Source organism: Aethina tumida, chromosome 1, assembly GCF_024364675.1.
Source record: "Aethina tumida isolate Nest 87 chromosome 1, icAetTumi1.1, whole genome shotgun sequence".
Classification (NCBI taxonomy): domain Eukaryota; kingdom Metazoa; phylum Arthropoda; class Insecta; order Coleoptera; family Nitidulidae; genus Aethina; species Aethina tumida.
The window spans coordinates 64,133,048-64,158,470 of NC_065435.1; positions in this window are offsets into that span (position 1 = coordinate 64,133,048).

A 25,423-nucleotide genomic window follows, 5' to 3' on the forward strand; every position below is an offset into this window, starting at 1 on the left:
TTCAAATTGGGCATCACAAATTTCAACCTTCAATTTGATACAATCCGAATACGCCGCCACGCTAATTACTCGCTTGTTTCGTTTGCATTTCTTTTGTCCGATAGAACGATTACGTTCTCTTTGTGTAAAGTAGATATTCAACGAGATTATAGTGTAATAACATATTAAGAGCAAAATTAAAAAACAATTAAATTCCTTAACGTTTCGATCTTAAAAAAGCACCTTTCACGCTTTGTTTGGTCCGCCGAAACAGAAACAAACATTAGTTGTATTATTCCTGAATTGTTATAAAGTTCCACGACTTTCTCTTGGATGCTGAACATGCCTCACTTTTTGAGCAGTTGGTATTCCTCTCGTAATGGTGCCCATCTTTGATCGCCATGGGGCCCACCGACGGATTTCAAAGCACCCAGAAGAGCGGAGCACGGCCGTTATATTAAATAATAATCGTGTACGCGCAAAAGGCGGAACGTGAAAACATATTAATCTTGTGCACGGTTCGACCAACGAGGTGTCCACGTCCACAACAAAAGAGAGATGCATGTTGCCTCCATTATGGACCACTCTCCTTGATGATGCTCTCTAATGACTAGACGGTTTTCACCATTGTGGGATTATGCATATCATGCCCATATTTCTTTTGCGTTCATCCATGCCTGTCAGAGATATATAACCTTCTTCTCCTTTCTTTCTTTCTCTCTCTTTAGATCCTTGGAATTTTTAATTAAATCGTTAGTTTCTTCGGGCCTTACCTCCACCATCACCAGTTACGTCTATGCTGGTACCGCACTAATTGATGAATATTTGTTTTAGTTTACCCTACATCAAGTGTACATAATCGGAAATATTCATGTTAATCTACAAGTAGTTTTATTATAAATTTGTTAATGGTAGGTATGTGGTACTTAGATGTTATTATTATCATTATCAAAAAAAAAAAAAAAAAATGTGAAGAGCAAAATTTCGGCATCGCTCCCGAAGAAATGAATGTCTTTGTACTTCGCACATGTAGGTAGTGAATTCTTATGGTCCGAGTTGAAAAGATGACACCGCAAAGTCGTGTAGTACACGTGTTCAAATAAACAGGACCGCTACAGCCATTTTTATTCCTGTCTGTGTGGTTATTTGGGCGTGTTAATCTTACCAACAGCCGCGCTTTATGTAAGGAAAGTCAAATAAAAAGGGCAATAATTCCGTGTCCCCTGCGTCATTTCCCAGAAGCTGAATGGGACCGCTAATGGAATCTCGTAATGCGCACATTGTGCAAAATACATACAACCACCGTGCATCTGTCGTGGATGTTTGCGTTTTATGTTCGCCTCTAACAAGTGAGTTCATAAGAGAAAGACAGATCGGCATCTTGGAAAATCAAATTAACTGATGGACGGCACTAACTTTAATGGTCCAACATTAATAACGAGCCAAAATGTTAAGAAAAAAGCGAAATTCCCGACCAAGATTCACACACCTGAATACAATGGATCGATTAAAAATGGTCCGTCTGGAGGACGCAGAACCACAACAAAAAATAAGGATCCTTGTCGTACAGGAATTCCATAGGAAAGTGACGGCCATTTTTTAAGAAAAGGCAGCGCGTTTCGAAGAAGATTGGAAACGTTCCGTATCTATGTTCTGATCAGTGAAGGGAGCCAAAAGGTAGCCATAAATTCGGTGTTTTAAGGAACCTGATATCTCCGTTGTTCGAGTACCGACAGACCTTTGCGACGGTACCCTCCTATAAAAACCTAAGTGTTTTATCACAGTCAATTTGTTACGAGCTTTATTTTTAACGGCCGATGTCATTGAAAAATGGGCCTTTTTAATTAAAGTTAACCCAAGACGTTCCCACTGATGTCCACGAAATATTACACCCATTAGCCAGGTTATTGTGAGTAAATTAGATTTTTTATTTGGTAGCCAAACCGTGTTGCTTAAAGTGTCCTTTTTTATTAGTCGCATTATTCTTGATAAGGACCTGTCTATTATTTGAACAATCATCATTTATATCATCCCAATTTATATATATTTATTTATACCAAAGGTGCCGTTGCTACATGTCAATTTTCTACCGTATACTGTTCATTTACAGAAACTGATAATTAAATTAAGTAAGTAATAACTATTTTATTATTATCTTCTTAAAACTAATTGCCTTGGAATCGAAACAAGTTTTTAAAAATCACCTAAGTATATTTTCCATAAAAAATTATATATTAAATAAGAAACTGACCGTCCACTAATCTTCTATGTTTATAAAACACTCCAAAGATAATTGTGGCGTTTCAAAGAAATCGAGCTCAGTCAACTCGCAAGGCGCAACAAAGGCAAAAGTCTCACTTGCATTGTTTGTAAAATGCATAGGGTTGTTAAATATTCAATAGAGTCCTTTGTGTTCCAAACATTAGGCTCCCGAGGGCGGAGTCGAGAGGCCGCAAATTCCCCAATGATTGACACTTTACAATTGCGATTTTACAACGCTATAATTTGCATTTACAATCGTCTCTTCATGTTATTTTATGCACTGTTCAAGACTCCGTAATGATTCGTTTCTATTGTCGGATGGGAGGTTTTATGATGTCTGTTAGTTTATTTTTTTTTTTCTAGCGGTGCATTAAATGTGGAACGACTTGTTTGCAGCACTTGTACGATATAATTCAGGCGCTGGGAATTATGTCTTTATGGAAGTCTAGGATTTAGCTGATTACGATCATTGAATAGAATTATCGGTATTTACGAATAGACAAATCTGGTCTGAAGCCAATCGATCTCACTTTCACAGAATCCACAGAAAGTAACATTAACAGAATTGTTAAATAAATTCGCTTTGGAATTGCTTGAGGTGTTTGTAACGTAATGGGATCACAAGATGTCAATTCAAAATCCCAAAATAAGCTTAAGTCTATGTGGTGAGACAATTCCCAAAATGATATTGACCAGTCATTTGAAATCAAAGGAGAATTTTAAAAACAATATTTTCTACAATCTCTATTCCTAATAATCAGTGTTGGTCATTATTATAACAACTTTTTAAATTTATGAATATTTTAGCCATAACACTTTTATTTAATGTGAACTGTTAAAATGATATTAATTTATTATTGTTGTTTTATATAGTAATATAAAAACTGCTATATTTTTGTTTTATAAAATGGTACATATATTTTTGTGAATTGAGCTGGATATAAATTTAGCAACTTTAATTCTGAAAGGGATTTTTAATGAAGAAATCTGTGTTATTTAATTTATCATTAAGACTTTCTATAATAAATATCCTTTTTTTCCGAATATACAAGTCTATAGTCCTTCAATCTTCTTGAATTGCTGTGTGGAGTTCATCAGGACGATGTTTGAAGATTGGGACGGGCAAGACAAAACATAGATGTTTTGGTTTTATAACTAAATCGTCACAATTTCGGATTTGTGTTTTCTTCAATATATGTAATCAAATTGTTGTTTAATATATATATTCTATATATAAATTAGTCTAAGAGAGCCTACACCAGAAGCATTGAATCCCTATAGCATAATTGAACCGCCACCATGTTTCACTGTGGGCATAACAAACTTTTTGCCTAGTTGTAAGATGTTTAACATAAGTAAAACTTATGGTAAATTAAATTTAAACTCGTCACTAAAAACTACTTATTACCACTGTTCTGTGGTCCACTCGATGTGATTCTAAGCAAGCGGAAATTGGAAAATTTTTTAGTAGAAGGTATTTTTGGTAGGTCTTTGGACAAACGAACTCTCACCCATTAACCATCTCCTCACAATAGTTGAACTATTTTGAGCAAGTCTCCCTTCCTCAGGTTGGCTCTTATTCAGTTGAGTTCTTTGATATTCGAATTATCCAATTACCAATCTTATTTGAAGTTTTTCGAACTCAGACAAATTTTTTCGTAGCTACTTCTTTGGCCATTTCTATTTTTTACTAATAGGTATTTATTCTTGTTTTTGTGCGTCTTGGTATCTGAATTATAATTTGTCTTATAATTCACTTCTACCAATAATTAAATAATTGTAATAAGCAAAATACCCTTAGTAAATAATCGATTTACGGAGAACAATAAAAAACCATAAAGAAAAATTGATCAAATTATATTTACTAGTTTAACTAAAATAATTTAGATCGTTAGATAATTAATTATAAAAATCTCTTACCAACTCTGAAAAAATTAAACTTACTTTTATAATAAAAATTAGTATTATGGAATAGATGGAGGTGTTCTTGAATATAATTACTTACATAAATAAATAAATGGGAAGCATGTGCTTATACAAACAAATTGGTACCAGGTGGTTACCCGTCGTGACACTTCTTTAAAATAGTCAAATTGGAGTTTGAGGAAAATGCAATGCATACTAAATTGTATTATACATTAATGTTACAATTTTAAGTAAATTGTATTCATGACGTACATAAATTTAGAATATATCTTGTGTAACTAGGTATCTGATACTTGTAGAAAATATAGGTTTACAATAAATCGGTTACAAAAAAATATATAAATAAATTAATTAATAGGTCACTTGTACTCTAAAAAGTATGCAAATAAAGTGAATCTACTGTCAGCGACAAATCTGCAATTACACTTCGAATTCAATCGCTTGCGGTGCATTGTTACTGTTATTTTATAATTTTGAGTTATATATTTTAATTTTCAAATGTGTGTTTTTTTTATTTTTGTTGTTTATAGAATGATTATGTATTTTATTTTGTTAAAATAGACATTTATTGCTTAGAATGCTTTGTTTTACTTAGATTACAAATTTAACTTTTAATGACGAATACGATATACGAATACGATAATAGTTTCGTACGATATGAATATAATTCTTAATTACGTACATAAGATAATTGAGTAAAATTTCTTTTAGAATAAATATATTAGAAGTAGGACAACAACTAAATGTTGAATACGAATTAAACAATAATAACTGTACAGAAATATTCTTAATTTGTTAAAAATTAATCATGCGAGTCTGTTGCAACAATACATCTGAAAACATTTATTTACTATGGTCGCATTTGAACACTTCTATAGTTTTTAATACTCTCCCTTCCACTTTCACACACTAGCTGCAAGCGAATATAGCTTTCAAGGTGTAACTGCAGATCTGTTTGACCGTACATATATAAAAAGACGAAAACAAGAAGTAAAAAATTTCTAATCAAGATCCTATAACTATTACTTAAATTGTTAGATTTTCTTCGTCTTCCTCGATGGGAAGCTAAGTAAAAAAATAGACCTAAAAACCGAATCACCATGGTGTGGTTAGCTGCGAAAGCAATTTCATTATAATTGCTTCATTAGCAAGTGACCGGCTTGCCAATTGCTACCGTTCCAGATGATCGAAGGAGAATTCAATTCAAACACATATTAGACTGCGGCCGGTGCTTAACGAGCTTGTCAGAAATATCTGATCTGGCCTTATTGGAAAATGAACATACATGAATACTCGATGAAATCTGCCCAGGGTTAATTAAGGTATTATAATAGTTAAAATGCACGAAGATCTTTTTGTCGAGGATCTGCAAAGCAAATTAATTACAAAAGGTGTCTGTTCAGATGGAGTTGGTCATAAATTAATATTTTAGGTTCTTAGTTGGGTTATGGGGCGGAAAATAATGGTCGTTTGCAACACGTTGTGAGACTGGTACATGCACATATGAATGTGTAATTAAATTTATTAACCATGAGATTAAATAATTATTAAACATAAGCAAGTAATCTAGAAATTGATATTACATTTTTGTATTGTAATTACTACTATGGAGGAGTAGATGTGGCTATCATGTGAACATCAAAAATAAATCATTAAAAGTTATAATTAGAAACGCATAATTCATAGAGCCATTAATTTTTTTCTAGCTTCAGGTTAATAAAATACATCTGCATATTTTAATTCATGACTTTAATTAATACGCCCTAACAATCTAACTATTATTTTCTATTTTACCACTTTATTCGATCGAATTTCAACAATGATTTATGTCCATTATTTTAAAATACACACTTCTATTAGAAGTCAATATACAGACTGATCTAAAATGCTTTCCGATATAGTTAGAATTCTGGTAAATTAGGAAATGTATGTATGTGTCTTTTGAATAAAATTAGGTTGAAATTGTTTTTTAAACAACAACAGAAAATAGAGTAGAAGGATGTTGATAACATCTCTTTTCAGTTAATCACTTCCGTATATGCGGAAGTGGACGGTAATAAATAGAATGGCAACTATTTTTTAGAATTGTAACTTTTTTGAAAATATGAAACAGGTATATTTATTTTGAAAAGCTAACTTATTTTTCTTTTTATTCTAAGATATATATAAATAAATGTAATAAAAATGAATGAATTTTAAAATACATGCATGTATTAAAAATCCATATACAGACCGATCAAAAGTGAATGACCATATTTCTGTCTTCCGTCGTCGTTTAGAAGTCAGTAAATTAGGATAATACTCATAATTCTGTATATGCAAAAGTGAATGACAATAAACAGATTGAAAACCAATTATATAAGATTGTAACTTTTTTGAAAATATGAAATAGATATAACCATTTTTATAAGCTTTACTTTGTGCAAGATAAAAGTTTATTTTTTATTTTGGGATATATTTAGTTTCAACTATAAATAATTTACTACGATGATTTTAAAATACATACAGATATTAGAAGTCAATATAGGTCCGATCTAAAGTGATTGACCAAAAAAATTTCTTTTGCATGTAGTTGTCACCAACATATTTCCATTTTTGGTCCTCTTTTAGAATACTCATGAATAATTTTTGTGTAAAGTTTATGTTGTTTTTTAAACGACGACAGAAAATGGAGTAATAGGATATGTATCACATCCACTTGTATATGTAGTTGTTTCTGTTAGTTATTTTTGTTAGTTTTGTATACGTAGTGAAAGACAATAAACGAATTGAGAACAATTTTTTATCGTTGTAAGTTTTTTTTTGAAAATATGAAACAGTTATAACTATTTTTAAAAACTAATTTATTTCTTGCACAAGGTAAAAATTATTCTTTTTATTGGGGTTTTTGAGCAATATTTAAGATAAAAGAGTCAGTCCAACAGTATAATTAACAACTTTTTAGTTAAAAATGCCCAATAATAATAAAAACAAATTGTTTAATAAATGAATATTTGAAAAAATCGGATGAAGAGTTTATTATTGAAACGAATACTGCAGAAACTACATTAAGGATAGCCATTAGTAGTGTGCAATAATTTTCCTTCCTCGAATGTGCAAGAAGTCAGTTGGGGATTGTTTATGTTCCCAATTTAAAATTATAACAAATGGTACATCCTACTTTGCCCTAAAGTAAAACACCAAGACTGTAATTCCACCATCTTATTTCTAAACCTAAAAGATATTATTTGTTTTGTAACTAGTTTATAAACGAGTCCACAGGATGTTTCCCAATAAATTTAGATGTCAATTAATTAGCACGTTCCTTACAAACAACAAAATGTCTCTGATTGATGATACCACATGCTTGGCTTAGAAACAGTTATTTTTATTGTCGGCGTTTTGCGCTTCATAACATTTTATAACTTATTTATTAGTCGCACAAATAGCCTCAAGCAGCCGTTAAAACTGATTAGAATCGGGAATTAAAACGCTTTAAATAGATTTAAATGGCGCAGAGTTCGTAAGATAAAATAATCACGACCGATACTTACTTTCAAATAGATTCCAATCTTGCTTCAGTTATTAAATTTCTATTAATAGAAACAGTGTGTATTTGCCGTTTCTTTGATTATTATTAGGAAAAACTAGTTGATTTTTATGGCGATTCGTTTGCTGTGTAAGTTTTGCAGTCGTCATAATTGCACGGTCATTAATAACCCAGCGTGTCGTACAAGAACAAACATTAAACTCAAAGTAAACGTTTCATTCAGTCCGAAGTTGAACATGTTGGATACCGATTAATTTATTGCAGAAATTGTTGAATTCCCTTAGCAATATTAAAAACTCAGCAACCGACGGAGCGTTTAAATTATGTGCCTGAACAGAGAATACAAAAGAACAACCAAAGGTACTTTTCGTTTTTATTCTTAAAAAAGGTAACGCAAGTCGAGAAACGCTACAGATTTTGTTCATTTATTTTTAGTTGTTTGATAAACAAGAATCCGTTGTGCGAAAATACTTCAACATCTAATAATAAAGCAAGATAAAAAGGATAATTAATGCGTAAAAAAAGAGATGAATGGTCAACAACATTGCAAAATCTTCTTCAGATTGCACGTCTGATATGATGGCGGACATGAAATCAATTCTAGACGAAAATAAGATGTGTTATAGAAAATTTGCCTAAGGACATACCGTACAAAAATAATATTACAGTTACTATTTAGAGATGAGATCCAATAAAGATACTATAAGATTACCAAGACGTGATTGGCACGTCATTAATTTTTCTAATCCCCCAATAAAAATCAATAAATGGTTTTTTTAGAAGAAAAAATGAGTGTGTTAGTTCCCCAGCTAACGATCTCATGAAGCAATCAAGTCCACCATTATGTTTCTCTTTTTTTTTGGCGGCACCGTGAGGGTTATAATTTTGTGGTCGGCATTTTAAAATGGGTCCAAGGAAAAATAATTTAGGACCCGGTGCAACATCAATATTACGTTCTCGTACCTCGGTGCTCGTTAACGACTCTCTATGTTGGTTTCGTTTTTTTTTCTCTCCTCAGGTCTACAATCTTCATCGAATTGATAATAATAGTAAACAAGATTACATAACGTTTTGACAGGTATATTACTGTGTACAGTGTGAGGATAATTTGGTGGTCGTGAGAAGAATTCAATTTTCGGTACACAATTGATCCGAGATGTTGGTTTCTATTGTCGAGTTTGTTCATAAATAAGATATATTGTAATTAGATTTTGTAAAAAACGTAATTATCGGTATGTAATACACAATTTTTTATTTAGTTTATTTAGTAAAATTATTTTGAGACAAATCAAAATCAAATCAATCATATATTGAGATAACTTGGAAAAAAAAAAACTGTAAAAACATTAATCGTTATTGGATTTATTAACTCTAAAATAAAGATCAACAACAATAAACTGCATATGGTAAGTGGATTAAACTTATCCAGTTGATTGAGTACCGCGGTCTTTAAGGCCCCTTTGACGATCCTAAAAATCCCATACACAAAAAAATGATATGGAGCAGTAAAACAGGCATTTCAGTTTCCACGCCATTGAACCGACCACAAACAAATCCGTAGTTCATAAAATATACGAGTTAATGGTCGCGCCTGTGACAGAATGCTTTTTAATTATGCAGGTGGACAATGAAAATATGCTTTTTATGTTCCCGGTTTAATTATGTGATGACTTTTAATTTTTATGGGCCAACCACAAAAGGTGGAATTGGGACAAAATGGTTCTCAATTCTCAGAAGATGGCCAAATGCAGTGCTGGATTTGCCAGTGGGTCATACGGGTTAAAGTCTATAGGCCGCCTCTATGGAGGCGGTAGATTTTATATATTTTTTATATTTTTTGTGACAACTTTTACTCACGAATTCCATCGTATTGTGATAAGGGGTGGCATTAAAAAGAAGAAAGTGTTGTGCTTTTAAAAATTGTAAATCCGGCACTGAGTTGAGGCCAATTGACTTTTTATATAAAAAATCGTCTGTTAACGAATTCATAATGATGTTATATTATTATTCTACATAAATAAAATATTTTTACTACGCATTTAATGCTTGGACAATATTCTTAAAGAATAAGAATCAGTATTTTACATTAACTTCCCTTAGGGAGTATACTTAGAACAAAACTTTTAACATTTATACAATAAAGTACGAATAAAAAGTTTTTATATAACCTTTGTAAATGTACAAATAATACATAATGAATATATTCAAATTGGCAGATCAGTTAACTAAAAGAATCTGTTGAGTAATGATGTAATTATTAAACTATGAGCATTCTAATTAATTGAAACTTTTTTTTTTAAATTATTTAATAGACTTATTTAAAAAAATATAAATTACAATTACAAAATATAAATAAAAAATATAAATTACAAATAGTAATCCTTTGGACCACAGGTACCAATTCCTAGTGTAATCCTAAGTAAATTAATATTAACGTTTACATTACATCTCGGGCAGTGTACTATATTTAATTAAATAATTTGAATGTCCCTTAACTAATAATTTAATAGCTAAATTTCCAAAAAGTTTTAAATTACAAATAGTAATGGTCTAGTTTAGTCTAGTAGTAATACTTCATTATAACATTAACAATACTAAGTAAACTAGTTTTAGCTCTGGCTTTACATCTCGCCCAGTTTATTGAGTTTTAATTAAATATTTGAAGCTATTCTGTTTTTTAATCAAATTTTCTAACATTTATAACAACTTTTTAAATTTAAAATTTGGTGCCCGTTCTAGACTTCAACTACATATACAGGTTATATTTTAACTAATAATTATTTTACAGATAAATTCCCAAAAAGATGTAAATTACAAAAAGTCATCCTTTGGTCTACTGGTACCACTTTTCTATAATACTAGCATAATCCTAAATAAACTTGTTTTAACAATTACTTTCACCAAGTTTATTAAGTTTTAATTTAATATTTGTAGCTAGTTTTAGTTCTTATAGTTAAATATTTGTAGCTCTTCTGTCTTTTCGATATAGCAGCTTTTTACATTTAAAATTTCCTATAGGTTCAAAACTTTATTTTCATATACTGGATATATTGTAAGTAATAATTAGTTTACAAATAAATTCCCAAAAAATTACAAATCATTACAATATTAGCATGAAACCAAAATAAACTAATTTTAACTAACACTTCTTTCTTTTGAACAAATTTCCAACATATATTCCAATAATACATTTTATTTTAATTTTAGGGTATCATTTTACAAATGGATTAAATTTAAATAATATATCCAGAGGCAAAAATTTTGCTATTTAATCAAACTTATTATTCAAAAGTCATTAATCATCTTATTGAACAAAATTTGTTTTTTTCTATTCGATTTAAATTTTGATTGTTTTGTTGTAATTTAACAGCTGAGACATTTATACTTCTTGGTATATTCATAATATTTTATAAAAATATTTGTTGCCTAGTATTTTTTGTAGAAAAAGATACATCTTAATATAGTATGACAACAAAATAGTGATCAAAATTTAACCTCTTGAAAACAAATTATGTTATTTCCATAAAAAAATTTGTCTACGCGTATTTCGGCTGTTATTAACCTTTAAATGGTAAATTAAATCACATTATTTATGCGTTATAAATGTAGTATTTAACTATAACTTAGTAGTTTAAGGACAACTTTAAGGACATATAGTGTAATAATAATTGTGAACTGGCGATAAAAAAATTATCGATTATATCGTTGTACAGGAATGAAGTGAAATATGATTTAGAAATTAATTACAATCACAAAAATGAATCTGTATAAAAAAAACAAAAAACGAGTGATTGTCCAGAATAATTTTATGCGACGGACTGTACCGAGAAAATACGGTCGGAACCATGTGAATAACAGACGGAGGGCCCATATTGCGGTTTTATAACACGAGAACAACATAATTTACGATAGGGGATGCTTTAGTTCGACCCACAAAAAACCTTAATAGCTTATTTATTCAAAACGTGAAAAATTCAAAATGGCCGCCGCCAGGTATATCCGACCACGATGAAACAACCGGTCGCTCGCGTATGAAGTATACCTACCAGCGTTTCACTTTGGCCCACGAAAACTTATTGTATATTCGGGGATTAATTTATAAGACAATCGCTGTTATAATTTTATTATGTGGCGTTTTCGATAATTAAACTGGATTTTTTTCAGTTTATCTTAGCTTGGGTAAAATTATTCCTGAATATTAACATTATTATAATAGTTATAATTGAATATTTTATAATTAATATATAATCATTATTTAAAATTCACCTAATTTTGCAATAAAACAATTATTACATGTTATTAATATCGATTAAAGATAATAAAAATTATAATATAAATTATTTTGTCAGTATAATATGGCAATTGACTTTTACAAGGATTTATTGACAATTTTACAATTGTTGTTGATAAACAAATGTTATTTCTGTTTAATATAAACAATTTAAATACTAAATTAGTAATTGTAACACTACCAAATAACTAGTTAACCAAACTAATTAATGTATGTTTCAGAGTATTCGCCATTTTAATTGCTAATTGATATAGGTTATTAACTAATTTATAAATATATCTGAACAAATATATAGTTTTTTATATATACAACTCTATTTTAATTTTTAAAACTTTAATATGTTTAATAATTAATTTAACGAACTAGCACTACGCGACGGGCAAATCCAATCCATAAATACTACTAAACAAACGAAATATAGCTTTGCAGCACACCATATGCTTTAAATAGTGAGCGGGACCTATAACTGTTTCTAAAGACGGATAAATTTTGTTGTTACTAATAATAAATATTATTATTAATAGCATAATAATATACAATATGACCCAATTTGTATGAGAATTAATTCTCAATAATTTTTGACACTATTCCATGGTTTGTGATCAGAATAATTTAATTAATTAGGCGCCGGAAGAGGTAATTTAACATTTAATTTTAAAATAACTTTTATTCAACAAAATAATCACCATTATAATTAACAATTTTTTATCAATTTTCTAAAAATTCATGTCATTACAAAAAATTCTAGGACCTTGGAAATGAAGATAAAATCATTTGTAGTTTTAGTCTCCTCTCGAGATTAAAACCTACAACTACTTTACTATGTAAAAAATTGGAAAATGGCAGAATTAAATTATAGACGTAGATAAACAACTGGACTACATGGTCGATAAGCTAGAACTTCCTATTTAACCTTTTAAAGCTTTCTTTGAGTATTTTAATACGAATGCTTGTTCTGTTGACTATAAAGGATCGGCTTTGTGTAAGTTTTTTTTATAAACTTATCAATTGCGAGCAATCCACAATTCAGTTATCAAAGTTTTTCTTGGGACTAAAGTGCTGTAATATCAGCTTCAGTTCTTTGTCCAAACCGGCGAGGATTGTCGTAATCAACATTTTTTGTCGCAATATAATGAATAAAAGACTCATTTGTAATTTGTTGCCCTACTTAATTTATGTGAAATTTATTTGTCCAACTTTTTGATGACAATTAATATCACATTACTGGAGATGAGTGAGTTCTTGTTTGACACTATTAAACTAAAAATGAAGTATAATGTACTGAAACTCAATAACATATTTCAAAAATGATTTATCTGACATACACTCCAATAATTGGCGCCCAACGTTTTTGTCATACCGGGGATTTTTTGGACACAGTAGTATATGAAGTACCGAAAAAACGTTCTTAACGTTTGGTTTTAAAATAAAATATTTTTTTTTTTAATAATATGCAGTATTCTTGGGATTCAAGAAAATATCAAGTTCAGTTTTGATCTCCTCTTCAGAATTAAACAGTTTATGGCGTAAAAAATTGTACAAGGACAAAAATAAATAATGAATCAATATTTGGATTATGTGGTAGATGAGGTTTTGAAGTTACCTTAGAGTTTCTAATGCTATATGAAATCTGGTGTATTCAACTTGTTTAATTTTTTATCAATCTGTCGTTATATTGAGAAAGGTTATCATTATATAAAATTTATTGTAAAATCAATAAAGACTTTCTAAGTACTGTTCCATCAGCTTCAATCCATTATCCAAACCGGCAAAAATTGTCGTAGTTAATCTATTTTGTTCATTTGTCTAACTTTTTTATGATAATTATTATTATGGGAATTATTATCTACGAGATGAGTGAGGTTTTGCTTAACACTATTAAACTAAAAAAAAATATTTCAGTGATTAAAAAAACACAATATAATGAAATAAAATTCAATTTTTGTATTGAATCCAGATAAAATGTTTTGAATAATATTTATCTGATCTACACTCCAACAATTGGCGCCTAACGTTTTTTGGCATAGGTGTGATAATATTATATACCGGGGATTTTTTGGACACGGTAGTATACTAGGCACCGAAAAACGTTTTTAACGTTTAATTTTAATGTAACATAACTTTTTTTAAAATAAAATGTGTTTTTGGAACTGAAGAAAATATCAACCTCAGTTTTGGTCTCCTCTGTGGAACTAAACTGTTTATGGCGTATAAAATTACACAAGGACAAAAGTAAATAATAGTCATATAAATCAATATTTGGTAGATGAGGTTTTGAAGTTACCTTAGAGTCTCTAATGATATATGAGATCTGGTGTTTTCATGAAAAAGCAGAACGTCTTTTTCGTTAAGAAAGAAGCTTATCCTCGTAAAAGTTTGTAAAAGATTTTCATGAACTTGTTTAATTTGTGATCAATCTGTGATTACAACGAGGTAGGTTATCCGTTATTCTACAATCAAAATCTTTTTTGGGTTAAAATTTCTTCTAAATACTGTTTCACCAGCTTCAGTTCATTGTCCAAACCGGCAAAAATTGTCGTAGTAATTTATGTGGAATTCATTTATCCAATTTATTGAATTTGTTGCATAAAACTTCTTTCTAATGGTTGTTTCAATGCACTTTAGTGTTTCATTTATTATTATGAGGATTATTTTGCACAAGATATTGCTTAATTTCTTCGTTGGTACACGTTTCAGGGCGACCTTAACGTTACTCATCTTCAATGCATTTAATACCATTATTAAACCGTATCTTCAAGTAAATTTAGTATAAATTGTGAAAAAGTTAATTTTTTTATATGTAAATTTTTATGAAATTTGGAATTCAATGAAGGATTTCATAAAAAAGCCCTAATCATCATTTGAGACATTTAATAATATAATAAAATAAAGTGTCCATTTCTTTTTCATCATTATGGTGATATGATAATCGAAACATTGTTATTAATTAATTACTATAATAATTTGCATTGTGCTCTTAAATCTGTCTCTGTGTTTTTGGTTGCACAAGTTATCAAATTCACTTATCTGGTTATATAAAATCAATAAATCACAAAAAAAAAGAAACAATATTAGTCTATTTTATAGCTCAATTATATATTTACCATACAAATGAAGTAATTTGCTTGAAAAGAAGTCAATATAATAACTGGTCATACGAAAATGTGTCAAATGACACGACAATGCGATCTCGAGGCTGTGCTTTTATTCAAAGTAAAAGAATCGTCGAGGTTAGACTTACATTTGATTGATATGTAGCCCGATGGAACGGGAAAGTGAACATTTAATAACGATATATTAATGGGACTGATGGACCGCCAGAGATACAAGTTAATCCGCGGCAACCAGAGTATATCTCGAGGTTAATCATCCCAAATGACCAGTTAGAAGTGAAGTGTTTCCCTATTATAGTTGTGTATGTACACATTACACACACTACACCGCAATTGTCCTGAGTGGTTATTAACGTCCCGTGTGGATACACGGCGAGAAAGAGACGGAGGATGAGAGGAGCAATTAGAAAAATCCGAGAATCCAGCGTCTCAAGTACCTCCACGAAAGATCATGAAGAGCAGCCGTTAAGATGGTTATTACGTTTATCGTATCCGCGGTTATTTTTGATATAGTAACTAGTTATTTGCTCGGCGCATAAACAGCCGAGCCGGCATCTTAAACATGTGGAGAGTTTAATAATTTTGCATGACTGACAGTCGGACGTGATTTCGCACTCCACAAGTTTCGGTCGCTAATCGCAACACGTATGCTGATTGTATTTATTTGCCGTTCAGCAATTATTTAAGCGAAGGCACTCAATTACTCCGGCAACCGTTCCATGTTTATCCATATTATTTTGCTGTGTTTTGTATTATTGCAACCTTATCATTACCATTTATAATTGCATTTATTTTCTTTTAATTTTAATATTTTATTATATGTTTTTGTTATATAATATTAGCGTAGTAGATATAAAAACTGAATTAAAATAGTTATGTATATTTTATTTTTATAGAATAGAATAGGTTTTATGATTTGTGAAACATTCATACTTATTTAAAATAGTTAATAATTAGCAACAAAACAAAAATACTTTATGAAGGTTTAGGAGTGTATTAGGTTCACACATATGAGGGGAGAAGTGAAATAGATCTAATACATGTAAAAAGCGAGAATTAAATTATTATATCTAAATGTTAATGTTTAGAATTATAATTATTTAGATCTATACATGCTATTGCTTGCTGGACCATGATCAAGAAGTCACACACACACTTGACACACTAAAAAATAAGATTTGATATAATACTACTGGTGTAGTCTTTGTTGGCAAGGATGATTTCTGTAGATTGTTTTCTTAGCTCGGTTAAGGGATTAAAATGATGAAATATATTATTTAAATTTTTACTGTATTTATTGAAAATTAAAGCATTCTTAAAAAAGACCAAGACAAAGACCAGTATATATTTCTGTGTGCTGCACTAAGATCAAGAAGTATACGAGCCCAGTACTAACACCAAGACTAACTTGAAACAACTAAAAATAAGATTTGATACAATGCTAGTGGTGTAGTCATTGTTGGGTATGATGATATCTGTATGTTGTTTTCTTAGCTCGGTTATGGAAGTAAAATGATGAAAAGTATTAATAAAAGTTTTATTGTATTTTCCGAAAATTGAAGCATTTTTAAAAGATCAAAACAAAGATTAATACATACTTTTGTTTTCTGGACTAAGATCAAAAAGTATACGAGACCAGTACCAAGACCTAGATTGACTTGACACAATAAAAAATAACATTTGATATAATACTACTGGTATAGTCTTTGTTGGCAAGGATGATTTCTCTAGGTTGTTTTCTTAGGTCGGTTAAGGGATTAAAATGATGAAATATATTATTTAAATTTCTACTGTATTTATTGAAAATTAAAGCATTCTTAAAAAAGACCAAGACAAAGACCAGTATATATTTCTGTGTGCTGCACTAAGATCAAGAAGTATACGAGCCCAGTACGAACACCAAGACTACCTTGAAACAACTAAAAATAAGATTTGATACAATGCTAGTGGTGTAGTCATTGTTGGGTATTATGATTTCTGTATGTTGTCTTCTTAGCTCGGTTATGGAAGTAAAAAGATGAAACGTATTAATAAAAGTTTTATTGTATTTTCTGAAAATTGAAGCATTTTTAAAAGATCAAAACAAAGATTAATACATACTTTTGTTTTCTGGACTAAGATCAAAAAGTATACGAGACCAGTACCAAGACCCAGATTGACTTGACACAATAAAAAATAACATTTGATATAATACTACTGATATAGTCTTTGTTGGCAAGGATGATTTCTCTAGGTTGTTTTCTTAGCTCGGTTAAGGGATTAAAATGATGAAATATATTATTTAAATTTTTATTGTATTTATTGAAAATTAAAGCATTCTTAAAAAAGACTAAGACAAAGACCAGTATATATTTCTGTGTGCTGCACTAAGATCAAGAAGTATACGAGCCCAGTACGAACACCAAGACTAACTTGAAACAACTAAAAATAAGATTTGATACAATGCTATTCGTATAGTTATTGTTGGGTATGATGATTTCTGTATGTTGTTTTCTTAGCTCGGTTAAGGGATTAAAGTGATGAAATATATATTATATCATTTAAATTTTTATTGTATTTATTGAAAATTAAAGCATTGTTAAAAGACCAAGACAAAGATCAATACACATTTTTGTGTGTTGCACTAGGATCAAGAAATATACGAGCCCAATACTGACACCAAAACTGACTTGACACAACGAGAAACAAAATTTGATACAATGCTACTGGTATAGTCATTGTTGGGTATGATTTCTGTATGTTGTTTTCTTAGCTCGGTTATGAAAGTAAAATGATGAAACATATTAATAAAAGTTTTATTGTATTTTCTGAAAATTGAAGCATTTTTAAAAGATCAAAACAAAGATTAATACATACTTTTGTTTTCTGGACTAAGATCAAAAAGTATACGAAACCAGTACCAAGACCCAGATTGACTTGACACAATAAAAAATAACATTTGATATAATACTACTGATATAGTCTTTGTTGGCAAGGATGATTTCTGTAGATTGTTTTCTTAGCTCGGTTAAGGGATTAAAATGATGAAATATATTATTTAAATTTTTACTGTATTTATTGAAAATTAAAGCATTCTTAAAAAAGACCAAGACAAAGACCAGTATATATTTCTGTGTGCTGCACTAAGATCAAGAAGTATACGAGCCCAGTACTAACACCAAGACTAACTTGAAACAACTAAAAATAAGATTTGATACAATGCTAGTGGTGTAGTCATTGTTGGGTATGATGATATCTGTATGTTGTTTTCTTAGCTCGGTTATGGAAGTAAAATGATGAAAAGTATTAATAAAAGTTTTATTGTATTTTCCGAAAATTGAAGCATTTTTAAAAGATCAAAACAAAGATTAATACATACTTTTGTTTTCTGGACTAAGATCAAAAAGTATACGAGACCAGTACCAAGACCCAGATTGACTTGACACAATAAAAAATAACATTTGATATAATACTACTGATATAGTCTTTGTTGGCAAGGATGATTTCTGTAGGTTGTTTTCTTAGCTCGGTTAAGGGATTAAAATGATGAAATATATTATTTAAATTTTTATTGTATTTATTGAAAATTAAAGTATTCTTAAAAAAGACCAAGGCAAAGACCAGTATATATTTCTGTGTGCTGCACTAAGATCAAGAAGTATACGAGCCCAGTACGAACACCAAGACTAACTTGAAACAACTAAAAATAAGATTTGATACAATGCTACTCGTATAGTTATTGTTGGGTATGATGATTTCTGTATGTTGTTTTCTTAGCTTGGTTAAGGGATTAAAGTGATGAAATATATATTATATCATTTAAATTTTTATTGTATTTATTGAAAATTAAAGCATTGTTAAAAGACCAAGACAAAGATCAATACACATTTTTGTGTGCTGCACTAGGATCAAGAAATATACGAGCCCAATACTGACACCAAAACTGACTTGACACAACGAGAAACAAAATTTGATACTATGCTACTGGTATAGTCATTGTTGGGTATGATTTATGTATGTTGTTTTCTTAGCTCGGTTATGAAAGTAAAATGATGAAACATATTAATAAAAGTTTTATTTTATTTTCTGATAATTGAAGCATTTTTAAAAGGCCAAGACAAAGATTAATACATACTTTTGTTTTCTGGACTAAGATCAAAAAGTATACGAGACCAGTACTAAGACCAAGACTGACTTGACACAATAAAAAATAAGATTTGATACAATACAATAAACTGGTATAATCTTTGTTGGCAAGAATAATTTCTGTAGGTTGTTTTCTTAGCTCAGTTAAGGGATTAAAATGATGAAGTCCCAGACCAAGAAGTATGTGAGGCGAATACTAAGGTCAGGACTGACTAGACAAAACCAAAAATAAGATTGTCTACAATATTACTGATATAGTCTTTAATAGATCGGTTATGGAAGTAAAATAATACAATTTTTTATTATATTTGTTGAAAATTGATGTATAGACCAAGGACCACACATTTGTTTGCAGGACTAAGATCAACAAGTATGCGAGATCAGTACTAAGACCAAGACTGACTAGGCAAAACCAAAAATAAGATTTATACAATAGTACTGGCATAGTCTTTATTGGGTAAGATGATTTCTGTATGTTGTTTTCTTAGCTCGGTTATGGAAGTAAAATATAGAAATTTACTATTTAAAATTTTAATTGTGTTTGTTGAAAACTGAAGCACTTTAAAAGACCAAGACAAAGACCAATAAATAGTTTTATTTGCTGGACTAAAAACATTTTGAGCTAACACTTCAAACTAGTAATGTTTTTGTCCTTGTCTTAGTCATGCTCATTAGTAGAAGGAAGTTCTTAAAAGAATAACGCCGCATTACACATTAATGGCTACGCATAAGAAGTCTTATTTATATTGCGGGCAACAATGACAATTATCTATTTATGCTGGTGTTGCATGCGGTAGCAAATTATATAGACATTTATGGGCCGTAAATCAGTGCAAAGGTGCATTTAAATATGATAGTAATTAAATTGGGTGCGCGAAACAACCAAAACAGGGAGAGGTAAACCGACCGACAGCAACTTAACCGAGACTATTAAATCATATCCTTGGACAAAAAGGACGATGGGGACTGGGAAGCCCTTTCACCGCCATACCATTCGGTTAGATAAATAACCGCTCTCCAAAACCATAAAGCACGCTTATCACTTGTACGCGACTCCGCATTAATTAACCAACTAAACGTTGAAATGCTCTCTAACATTTTACACGGATTAAAATAGCGTTCTGTATTTAAATCCACATATCTCCGGAAACATATGTATTTGAACAGCTATTCATACAGTCCTTTTGCACGATTGCGTTTTAACTTCAAAATGTTTATAGCCAACGTTCACGTCACCCTCGTTCAGTGGCGTATCAATCTCATCAACGTCGCGGTTGTTTTATATTGCAAATTTTGTTTGCATTGCTGATTCACACAATTAGTGTTTGCGATTCGTTCGCAATGAGCAGGTCCTTAAAATTTTCGATTTGTTAATTAAAATAAAATTAAAATTTGGCCAATAGTTTTTTTTTTTTTCTGGCGTATGCAATTTTATTTAAAAATGCTAAAAACGGAACAATGAATTAATGGTAGATAAGAAAGCAGTTAGTTAATTGATTTACACACGCCACTGTTATATTATTGAGACTACGTTGCGGGACAATCTTTTTGAAGCTTATAGTTACAACAACTATCTTGTCTATTTATTAGGGGATTAAAGCTGGCATCAAGGGTGGTCGTTTATGTGCAAGTGTCAACATGTGAGAAAAATAACGAGTTTATATGTCATACGTTTCAATTGTGTTTTGAGGTTGTGGTAGTTGCGCATCTAATTTTATTTATTTGCTTTTTTATACACTGTATTCGATTCAGTGGGATTGAAATATTTGAGGACACGTACGTGTACGTACTATTTGTTTGGGGATTAGATGATGACGTTAGGGGAAATATGTCCCATTGTAAACTCAACAATTTTCAATTCGATAAGATTAAATAGAATGGTTAAAAGTACAACATTTTTATAATAATTAACACTATGCATGTATGTGTAATAAAATAAAAGAATAGTAAAGTATCATCAAAGAATACATAATCTGTTTCACATTCTTTCTCACTCATCCTACGTATTAAGCCTTACACAGATTTATACATTGTCATATACACTATAGAGAACATTAACAACAAGTTTTGATAGATTTCAAGGTAGAATCACCACAAAATTTCCGTATCTTCTCTGCACATAAAAATGGGGGATTATGAAACATTTTGTTAAAGACTTGAATGGAGGAAGAAATGTTTTCCTTTATTTGCTACTGAAATTAGCACGTATAAGTGAGACAAGGAATGTTCTTTGGATTAGAAATACAAGAAATTTTTAAAGACGAAATTTTTGAAACTACACTTTCTTGAAAAGAAAATAGAATTGGGCTGTCTTCAAAATTGTATATTCTAACTTGCAAGGTTTCAAAAAATCGAAAAATTGTAAATACAAAGAAGAAGTACTTCTCTAATCTTACAAGGCGTTAGGTTATAGTATGTCACTTATGTCATGGACAATTTATGTGCAGTTTCTTACGAATATGGTGAAAGATATTAGTAGCAAATTTCTCAAATGAAGAATCGGTATAGTACTGCCAAAATATACATTGTCATTTGAAAGAGGGACAACCAACCAACTTGGCTAACTTTTTCTTCAATTGTATGTATGTAAATATGTACTTCACTAATCGAAAGTTGTTCTTAATTTTTTATTTGATTGATACATTTAAAATAAAAAAATATATTACGTTTTAAATTCGTTTAATTTGTCTTGGTTTTCTTTGATAATTTGTTAAAGAATTGTCAAAAGTTTAGATGAAATCTTTAAAACAATTTTTCAGGATTTCAAATGGCAATTGATGTATCATAGGATATTGTCATGTTAACTACAGATTGGTCAAAAAATGAAGGTTTTTGGTTATATTAATTGAATTGAATAGAAAATATATTATTTATAAAATTGGCATTCACCTTTTTTAATACAAAACTAAAGCTTACTTCGTAAATTTTTGGACCATTGTATTAAGCACACTTTTTCTTCAATTGTAAAGAATAAAAATATGTACTTAGAGACAAAATGTCACCTTTTTTAAAACAAAACTAATGTCTTAGTTTTTGGTATCATTTTTGCAATTTTTATTTCTATATATTATTATAAATTTTTTTGGAAATTTGTTAAAAAAATGATTATATGTTACTTATTCTTTTCTTAATATTTTAAATGGTCACCAATTTTAAAACTTGCTCTTATTTCAATAGATTGTTTTCACATGGCAAAAAAAATATTATATTAACTTAATAAATTTTAAAAATTTAATAAAAAATATATTTTAATTAGAAAAAATTAACCTCGGTTATAACTTAAATTATTTTATATTCAAGAAATGTTTGTTTTTATGAAATTTTGTTTTAATAAAGAAATGATTAAATTAATTTTTTTTCTCTTTGTGTAATAAATAATATTAAAAAATATAATAAAATTAATTTAAAAATATTATTTATAAATATATTGATCATATTTTTATTCATACAGAATATTACTGGTAAAAAATATAATACAAAAAAAAATAAAAATTATTATATATTTGGTGAACAGTCACTATTTTATATTAGGTAATAAGATTTCAATTTTGTTGTATTATTTTTGAGACTTCTAACACACTCGAAAAAAAAAATAGATTCTAAATAAATTATGAGTATGCATAATATTTTTATGAATTTTGGGATCCCTAATCATCTGGCGTAGTTAGATTTGTTATAAAAAATTAGCTGATATGATTTTTAAAATTATTTTGCAGATTTTTATTCTAGAAAAACATGACATTTTGTCCATAAATACAAATTTTCGTGTTTTTCAATTGAAAAAAAAATGTTTCTAAAAATCAGATGAAAAATACAAATATTATGAGGGCGTTCCACTTTCAAATGGGGCGCATTATAGTATATTTTATAAATAATAATTATTTGAAAATTCACTGGGTTTGGGTTTCTCATATTTTATATTATTCTTCCCTTCTCCAAAAAATGAATGATAGATAAAACTGAACTACATTTTAATTGAGTGCATTACAGTACACACATAACTCGAAAATTACCAAGGAGTCGCAAAAAGTGTCGAGAAGCAGGGCAGTGTTATTAATAGGTATTAAAAAAGATTAATACCACTGTCAATTTATTTATCAGTTTTGGTTTGCCTTTTTAAGCGCGTTTAACGCAAGATCGCCGCATCCTATTAACGTTCACCTGAATTTTCCCAAGAGTGAGATTCACCAGTATCTGACCGAACAAAGACCGTTTTGTCAACCTGATAGTATCAACCGAAAGAAGTAACAAAAATTTCTCGTCATTGAGCCCGTATAAAATAGCGCAGCTAGCGCAAAATATGCATTCCTTTCGGCATCGGGCGACAATAGTCAACATAATGGGCAGCAAAAAGACATTTATTTCGGTGGTGACAGTGTGTCGATCCGGGTACCCGATACGGAGAGGATACCACACAACTAGACGCGACGGGGCGCCCGTAATACGATTCAACGCTAATCGTAGCTATTTACAAAATACAGGTGAGGCGCAGTCAAAACATCGGCATTCCTTCTTTTGACACGCACCGCCCCTTTACGTTTCGGGGATATCTGACAGCGTTTCTGGTGATCCCAAAAACACTTACCGCAATGGGAAACCCTCCAATCTTATCTCTTCTATACATTTTTCAATTGATGTGTATTGAATCCCACATATATTTTAAGTTGACTTGTATGTGGAATTCGTGACATTACTTTTTGGTTAATTGTGGCTTTATGGATAAAAACTATCAATGTATAAATATAGCCATGATTTTATATTTTGATGGATGATATTTATTCAATAAAATTTTCATTTTTAATAAAATAATTTTTCTTATGATTCTTTAAAGGAATATGGGTTTTTTTTTAACGAGTTAAAAGTAAAAGATGGATAAAGTTATATTTTACTCATCGGCCACATTTCAATGATTCACGTTCGTGGTTCATTAGTTCAAGATCTTGACTTCACTAATCGAAAGTTTTTCTTAATTTTTTATTTAATTGTTACATTTAAAATAAAAAAATATATATTAACGTTTTAAATTCGTTAAATAATTGTAAAAAGTTTAGATGAAATCTTTGAAACAATTTTTCAGGATTTTAAATGGCAATTGATGTATCATAGGATATGGTCAGGTTATCTAAAGATAGGTCAAATAATGTAGGTTTTTGGTTATATTAATTAAATTGAATAGAAAATATATTATTTATAAAATTGGCATTCAAAAAAACTGAACTGAAAATATTTTTGGGTTATTAATAACAATTTTTCTTTCTGTTTTGTCAGATAAAAGTGTATTTAAAGTATATGATAATTTAGATTGCTCATATTTGTTATTAAACTTTTTATACTGAGTCTCTCGAAATAGATTGGAGGTAAACCCCGATAACTCCAGTTTGCCTCAACGAAAATGGATAAATCTGGTATCGAAGAAGATCTTATTTTATGAGCGAATTGTGATAATATGGTTTTGAAGAATAAATTCTTTATTATGGAGAGCCAATAATTATTTGAAAATTGTATATATATTTAATTTAACAATAAATAAAAATTTTCAAAAAGTTGTTTCCCTTTAGTTGCATAGTTTGAATATCTACATGACAAGTAGTTAGTTAAACTTTTGCAAAATTATGATTCTTTGAAATAAAATGAATTTTTCCTCTTGACACACATATAAAAATGAAGAATGTCCAAAATAATATTTTGGATTATTCATGTTTGTAGTTCATTAGAAGTTTCCGAGAAATGATAAACTTAAAAAACTTAAGAAAGAAATTATTAATTTTAGATATAAGAAATGGTTTTACTTATCGAAATGTTTTTTAATTTCTTATTTAATTTAGACTCATTTAAAATAAAAAATGAATCTAAATTCGTTTAATTTGTCTTGATTTTCTCTTATAATTTCTCAGAAAGAATTGAAATCTATTAAACAATTTTTCAATTGTCAATTTATGTACAGACTTGCCAAACAGTAAAGGTTTTCGGTAATATTTCAGAAATTAGTAATTGACTACAATGGAAAAATTGGCACTTAAAAAGTTTGAACTGAAAATATTTTAAGATTAGGTTAACCATGAAAAGGTTTAACATAACTATCAGATCAACAGTATTTTTTTCTAATTTGTCAATTGTCAATTTATGTACAGACTTGCCAAACAGTAAAGGTTTTCGGTAATATTTCAGAAATTAGTAATTGACTACAATGGAAAAATT